The sequence below is a fragment of the Capsicum annuum genome, chromosome 9 (genome assembly GCF_002878395.1).
Source record: "Capsicum annuum cultivar UCD-10X-F1 chromosome 9, UCD10Xv1.1, whole genome shotgun sequence".
NCBI lineage: Eukaryota > Viridiplantae > Streptophyta > Magnoliopsida > Solanales > Solanaceae > Capsicum > Capsicum annuum.
In genome coordinates, this window is record NC_061119.1 from 210112001 (window position 1) to 210120629 (window position 8629).

An 8629-nucleotide genomic window follows, 5' to 3' on the forward strand; every position below is an offset into this window, starting at 1 on the left:
CCAAGTTTTTCGCTAATTTTTTTTTTTTCCAATACCGAAAGAAAGTTCAACCTATTGAAGAATATTTAGGAGAAAATGGATGTTAGCATCATATGCATTTGTCAACCCATACCTCTATACTAAAGAAAATAGTTTTTCAACTGCATGATTTTAACAGTTGACAACTCAAGAAGGTTTATCCAATTCCTTTTTTGAGAATTTGTGCTATCTTGTGGTTGTGGATCCCATTTAAGGAAAGTATCTAATTTTCAGCACAGATCAAAAAGGAAACTTTTTGGTCCCGAATAATGAGATCTTCCAACTATATAAACCTCGACAAACCATTCATCGAATTACCAGCTCCAGCAAACCATTTCTTGAGCTTCAAGTTTTACCTAGAAGCTTAGTTTGTTAAATCTTTCACATTTTTTAAGGTGAGGCATTCATAATGTTTTTTCCTTGTGTAGTTCTTTATGAAAGTTTTTCAAAAATTGGGCTTTCAATACAATATTCATGTGCCATATAGACAGTATATCAAGTGCACCTATTGATATAAGATTGATAAAGAATAAGTACATGTTGCTTCTTATAAGCAAAATATTCTCAAAGTCTTTTCATGTTTACTAATTTCAGATTTCAAAGACAGAAAATGAGCAGGGAAGGAGATTGGATGTGTGCTGCATGCCAGCATCTAAATTTCAAGAAACGGGATGCATGCCAACGATGTAGCTGCCCTAAATATGCAACACCGGTTGATGTTGCCATGTATGGACTAAAAAAAAAACAGATGTCTTGGCTGGAGACTGGTATTGCAGTGCCATGAATTGTGGTTCTCACAACTATGCAAGCAGATCAAACTGCTATCGATGTGGTGCCTTAAAAAGTGATTATTATGGCATTACGGCAGGTTATGGATATGACTCCAGTGCTCTTCCCGGTTGGAAGAGTGGCTATTGGATTTGCAGCAGGTTAGTTCACATTTTTCATTTTCGATGCAACTAACTTACTCGATGACAACAAACAAATGTCTAAATTCCAAGCAAATTTTTGGTCGGCTATATATATGAATCCTCATTTTCCATATCGCTCCAAATAAGTTAATCGTAATCCAATATTATAGGAAGCCTGGTATACTAAGCTCCGACTTCACATGGGATGCAGGAAATAGCCGGATCATATAGGATTCTATGTACACAACCTTACCTTGCTTCAAAAGGCTATTTCCGCAGCTTGAACTCATGACGTCCTTGTCACATGTGGCATATGCAAGGCCGGCTGGAGGCCAAAGCCACTAAAGCATAGGCTTTAGGCCTCTCACAATTTGAGGGCCCCTTTTTTGTTTTTAATTAGTTTTAGATTTTTTTAATTTCAAAGTATATTTACTTTCTTAAAAAAATAAAGAACAAAATCTATATACGAAAGAGAAGTACTTATTAATTATGTGATTAATGGTTACAATTAGATCATTTAACTTTATATTAATGATATTTTCTTCTTTTTATCTTTCTCGTAATAAAGTTTATGCGATTCACCAAACATATCATGATAACATTAAAAAATTAAATTACACATTCCTTTAATTTTTTTTCAAACATTGCAGTAAGTAAATTCAACTAGTAGATTATTATACTTCCAAAAGCAAGTTCATTGTTTTAACTTATTATTATAATTTTTTTATTCTAGAAAAAAACCAAGCCTCTTATAAAGTTTGGCTTTAGGCCACAAATGTCATCGAGCTGCGGTGGGCATATGCAAGTGACTTGTTCTATAACTCACACAACTTCCTTCTTGATCAACAGAATAGGATGTGGTATGCACAACTATGCCAGTAGAGCAGAATGCTATAAATGCAAGACACCTAGGGATTTTGGTGAGCCATCTGTCATATGATTCTGGTACTGCATGGTCGACGTTTTAATTTCCAGCACCATTTTCCACTTACTAACATCTTGTTCATTTCTCTGTTTATCAGGTGGTGACCTGAGAGAAAGTGAATTATATTGAGGGACGCGGCGACATTAAGTTTTCACTGAAGATTTACCCCAACTCATAACCTTCAAAGACCTTCTGATTTTTTCTTCTTTCTTTAGATAAGTTTCTCAAAGAAGGGTTAATTCCTAACTACATTGTAACTGTGGCACTGTGCAAGTGTTCTAATGAATGAAATCCCTTCAGATTTTGCTTTCTTTCTAACTCTCCAATGAGTAACACTCCCCTCGGTTTCAATTTGTTCGTCTAGTTTTAACTTGACATAGAATTTAAGAAAGTAAAGAAGACTTTTGAATCTTATGGTCTTAAACATGCGATGTGCAGTAGAATTAAAGAATTGTCAAAAAAGGAAAGATATTCTTTTTTAAATTGACTAAAAAGGAAAGTAAGACAAACAAATTGAACCGTATGGAGTATTATGTAATCTTAACAATCAATCAATGTTGTTTAGTCCCCTACAGGGAAGTGCAAAAGCTAATGCATCACTTATTAGAACCACTATTTAGGTCTATGTACTTAAATTACAGCAAGAAAAAATAGGAGAAATAACACCAAGGATCAGATATTAGATTCATAGAATCTTTATGTGTAGTTTCATTCCAAGGGAACGAAATTAGTTCCTTTAAGCTTTAAGTCTCAATTATTACACAGATAAGAATCTGATCCTTTGCCTTTATGAGCACATATGATATGAAGTGAGTCGATTCTGCCTTTTCAAGCTAGCTTCCATTAGTGGCATAGCGAGGATTTTCAGTAAAGGGTTCAAAATATGAAGTAAACATACCGAAGAAGTTAAAGGAGGTTCATCATTTACATACATCATTTGCTATATGTACACATGTATAAACAATGTAATTTTCTGTCGGAGGGGGTTCGGATGAAACTCCAGCTACTCTACCTGGCTCCGGCCTGGGTAAGTGCACATAGTTCATACCACTACCTCAGAAGTTGATTTACTAATATCACATTTAAATGTGTACTATAAAGTTACTCATTTTCAACTTATCCTTATAAGTATCATGCATAGTAAAGATAAATGCTTTTGCATTTGCTAAGTTGGTGTAAAACAACGAATGTGGATAAGTATTTAACGATCCTGGATATGGGATGCTCAATTCGTGCCCATCTCATACCCATGCCAAACTTGATCGTGAATTCCTATAATAATGTTTTACTCAAACTATATATTTGTATACGGAAAAGAAATGTAAAAAAAATATATATGTATACTAAACTAATGCTCGTTCTGAACCCACTCGACTCTAAGTCATAGAACGGATTGTATTCCATCCCTATATAGGTGGTTAAGCAAACCTCAATTGGAGGCAAATGTTCGATGGGTTCGATTGAACCTATTATTTTCATAGACGAACCATAATTAAATACACAGATTAAAATATTTAAACCAATACTTACAAAAATGCAATGGTTTCAGTTATAAAATTCTTGAAGATTGAACTCATCAAATTTAAGTAACATTTATCCATCTCTGGACCCCAAAAACTCTTTCTTTTTTAGTTTTCCATCCAATGGCTGATGCATGCCTTGAGATTCCGAATAATATTCTTTTCACGTCATTTAAGGCCCATTTAAGGTGGAAGTGCTCGATGCAAGGATTTTTTCCATATCTAACAGATTTTTCCATCATATTACATCTTTATCCTTGTTGGCTGGGAGTTGTATGAGCGGCGACGTCTACGTATGGCTCCGTGAAAAGCGTGGTGGGCAGAAATGGCTATTCTTTCTTTTTTTTTAGAGAGTATGCCAATATGATCCTCATGAGGTGCGAGGGTGCCCCAATATATTCTAATACTAATACATTTTGATGTAGAAATAATCAATTATATGCCTTATTTTTATATAGTAGACAAGTGTCTTAGTTCCAATTCCATGACATATTCCTATTGATCATATCCTTTTTTATTTATTTTTTTTCTTATTGTATAAAATTAGTGGCCCTTTCTTTCAAATATCTCTGTCAATAAATAAAAAGTAAAAAAGAAATTCAGTATGTGTTAGGATTCTATACCTTGAATTTGTTCTAATTTTTTTGCAATCAAGGGAAAAAGTTCAACTATTGAAACATACCTCTCAGAAATATAATAGTCAAATCCATGTTGCTAATTACCCTCATTATTACAACATCAAAAAAGGAAAAAAAAAATGAGTAAGAAAATTGTAGTGACAAACTTAATAGAATAAACACTAGAAGAGTAATGGTTTTGATTGAATTTATTTATTCTTATCTAAAAAGTTGTAGAATAGAATGAGATTATTACATTATAGTCATGACGTTATAAAAGGCACCCTCATAAGTCATAAGCATGAAAGAATATTTGGATTAAATGAAATAATTGAGTAAACAATTCTTGGGAAACATTAAAACCTAAAGGCCTATGCCCTTCTATTCCTCAAATAATTAAAGAGCTTTTGGTTCTTTTTATCTTATGTTGTTGGAATTCTTTTTAAGATATGATTCATTCACGCTAAAGAACTTAACAAATATACATCAATATTTTTGGAAAGTCGTTTTACAAAATGGTGCAGTAGGTGAGATTGACACTCAAAATGGTGGAGTAGAGATTTCTCAATTACAAAATGTATCAAAACCTTAGAAAAAAAAATGTGGAACGTTGTATTTTCAAAATTTGAATTTGTTCAAGTAATAGTGTCATACAACCATATAATCAACAAGTCCTATCAATACAATAATGTTGGAAATTGAAGATGTAATTCTATTTATGGACACAAAATAGAGCAATAATTTTGTATACTTTTTTCACAACTAAGAATTTGAAGATCACCAGCAAAAAAATTGTCACAAATTCTACTGTATTTCATCAGAAAATCAAATTTTGTTTCACTAGTAGCAAAGGGGGTTGAGATACCTAATACTTGTAGTACTAGATTTATCATATTTGTTGAAATGCTATGTCATAGCATTCCTTAGTTATTTGTTTAAACCTTATTAATTCTTCTATATTATTTTTAAGGTATACTATATGCTCCATATTTCTAGTTTTTATGTAGTCGAGTAGATTTTTTTTCATAAGTATTTCTATTAATCTTATTTGCTCCATATCTTTCCTCCAATATTCTAAGTATTCGTAATTTATCATTTTAGTCTGAGTAATACCAATCTGAATAATAATAATATCTACCATCAAAATCTATATTTTCTAACTCTTGTTCTATCCATTCAGTATTTAGTAACTCATCTTCAAAATTAAATATCTTTTTCCATATGAGTTTTCTTATATCTATTATTTCTATATCCTTAAGTATATACAAAATAAGTATCTTGACCCTATCTATCATTTCATCAGATAAGTAGTTAGTCATTTTATTTTATATGATGCTTATTTTAAAATATTTCCTTCAATCATATACATAACAAAATATGATCATCTTAGATCACTATGTACTAGATTATCCTTAGATAATTATGCTCCTCTGTCACTATTAGCATGGTACGTTTGGATACTTCTTCCCTAAACAGTGCCTCAACTCTGGTTACTACCCTATCACGGCTTCTCTGCCTTACTGGTTTCACCTTTAGGGTGTCATAGTTCTAGGAATTTTTCTCCTTTTCCTCTTTGCTAAGAAACTTCAAAACATATTATCCTTCGAATAATTCTACTATATAGTAACTAACGTGAACTTATTTTATTATATCATGATTGTCAGGAATTTATGAATTTAGCTATTCATCATTATAAATGAAAATACCTGTTCTTGTAGGTTTGATGATTCTTTGTAGGTTTGATGATTCTGAGCTTTGACTTTCCATAGTTAAGTATAAAATTGAATATCTTATTAAATATTTTGAGAGATTTTTGATTGTGTACAAGGAGGCTTGCTTTCCGTGTAGAAAGTCTTGTCTTAGATCTGCCAACGACTCTTCTATTTATAATCTCTTAAAGATGAAAAACGCATAAACTACTATTCCTAATTTTACACCTGTCCTACTTTTTACAAAAGTCAAAAAGTAATGAAAATCCTAAAGTTATTCCTATTCTACATTTTGAAAAAAAAAAAAAAAGACAAAACTAGTAATAGCTATTAATAATTTACTTTTAAAAAGTCATAAAGGCTACACAATAGGTCCTAAAAAGTCAAAAAGGCCTAATTACATGTCTTTTTCATAGTTTTATCTTGTCTTCTTCTTTATCTCTTCATTGTTTCGTTGCTTTTATCTTTTGTCCATCTTCCAGCTGGTGTCCTTATCTTCTTTTATTCTAGTTAAACTTTCGGAATTATATTATTTTCTCCATTGCATTTTGAGCATAGGTGGTCTGGATATTTGTGTCCTATTAATTTACAATATCTAGTTAGTAACTCTTCTGAAATAAATTTCTTCTTGATTGCTCTTGTGGTTGGTTGTTTTTCTGGATTACGTAATGTCAAAATCCATCTTTGGACTTCTTCCATATCTGACTATCGTAGCTCCCTTGAATTTGAATAGATCATTAGCTGGTCTCGTGAATAGTAACTCCATATAGGATTTCCATTGATATAATGGTTTGCTAGCTTTTGGATAATTGTAGATATTCCAATGATTCTTTTATTTGCGTAAAAAATAGGTATCTCAACTTTAGGTATCTCTGGCTGTTGTCCAATATCTTCTGGTATAATTATATCTCTGGTTAATCCAATTTTCACAACTTGTATAACTGGTTTTATTTCATCATATAATATCCCAGTTGTTGCGGTGTAAAACTTTATAAAAAATAGGTTTCCTTTGGTTACTTTTTTGTAAGTAGTGAAGGCTTTGTATATTTCTGGTATAGTTGTTAGTTCGTTTCCATCTTGGGTATATATGGTATTTAATAGTCCATAACTAAAACAAGTTTTAACTAGATTTGGGTTGGTTTTTGGTAGTGCGATTAACTTGCTTTATCCTTGTAGTTTTGGGGTTATATAGTCTATTTTTGGTTCTTGGATATTTATAGCTCTGGGTTTAAGATTTAGGTAAGTTTGTATTTTATGGATATTCTTTATATATGATCTAGTTATATGGTTATAGGCTTTTTTGTCTTGGTTTAAACTTTCTAGATATGTGGTAGTTTGTGGGGTATGAATAGAGGGTCTTTTGATATTTTTGGTATAAATGGTTTTTCAAATATCTTGTTCAAATTTAATCCTTGTCTACTAAATCCTTTTCTTGTACCTGCAGACATAGATTGATAAAAATTATGGTTTTATGGAGTGTCCCAACGTCTCTTTTCATCTCTAAAACTTTGATGTCTTCCGATCGACATAGCTTTGCATTTTTATAGTCATGCGGCAAACTTGTAGCTTTAGACTTCAGTTTACCTTCATTAGTCTTTAGCTTTTCTACCTCATTTCCCATACCGTTCACTTTCAGTGAAAGCGTAGCTAGGGTTTTGAGTATCTCTTCTAATGTATCATTTTCTGTTATATCAGTTTATGTAGCTTTGTCTTGATATGTAATCTGCAATAATATTCTTGTTAGTACTGATTATTTCAACTGTAAATGTGAAATTCAATATATTTAATACTAATCTCCGTATTTCTTTTATTGTTACTGAATTTTGTATTCTCTTAGTTAGCCACCATCGCACCTGTTGACACCTAATTTTTGCTCTCCGCAATTCAATTTAATTTCGAGTTTCTTCAATTTTAAAAGGAAATCAAAATTTATCCTATCCAAATAAAGGATTTTCAAAATATTTCTTGTACGTAATTTTGTCATTTTTAAGTAGTGGTTGTATATTTTCTTATTTAATCATACGAAATTATACAATTTTGATACTTAAATATTGGTTTTACAAAGTATCGGATCGTAATCAAGGCGTATCTTGAATAAGTTTATAATGATTTAAATCTTGATTTAATTATAATTTATCCTCAAAATAATAATAATAATAATAATAATAATAATAATAATAATAATAATAATAATAATAATTTATTTGGAGAGATAAGTATTTGATTTTATTGAATCAAAAAGATCGAAATTAAAAGAAGGGTTAATTCATTTCGGATGTTGGTTCAATTTAGTCAATTTATTAAATTTGACCTTAATTGAAATCAAATCAGCCGTAATTACGATCCAATTGGCCAATTGATTTTCAATTTGGCCAAAATTCAAATGAATTGGCCAAATCTCCAATTACATAATGCACCCAATACCCAATTAATCCAATTTCGTTCTATTTTCTAAACTACAAGCAATGGCCCATTTTTTTAATTCTCATTACCAATCTTCTATCCTATTAGCCCATACAAAACTAGCCCCCACCAGCCCAAACTTTTTAAACCCGATCCAGCCCATATACTCTCTCTCCTCTCAACTCTAAATCAAAAGGCAAAACCACAACATCCTCCGTTAATTCCCAATACCCCTAACCCGCCGTCGACCCGACCTCAACAAGAACCTACCCGTATCTCGACAAACCCGACTCAGCAAATCCACCATCAACCTAACTCGGAATCGATCCTAAACCGTTCTTTTTCCCTCTTTCACGTGTCTCACACGATAGTAGGACAAGGACGACCCTCGAGCCTTCTAGAAAATGAGCTAGGTGTCGTCCCCCAAAGTCTATATTCCATAAATCTTAGGATACTGGCACAATTTCGTACATATTTGGATGATTTTGATTGGCCTCAAAGGGGAGAGTTTTTGTTTCTCCATTTC

The 8629-nt window shown here is 31.9% G+C and overlaps 1 pseudogene; it reads left to right on the top strand.

The window, feature by feature from the left end:
* The first annotated feature begins 319 nt into the window (after positions 1-319).
* Positions 320-2165, top strand: LOC107846961 (annotated as a pseudogene).
* Positions 2166-8629: the final 6464 nt, after the last annotated feature.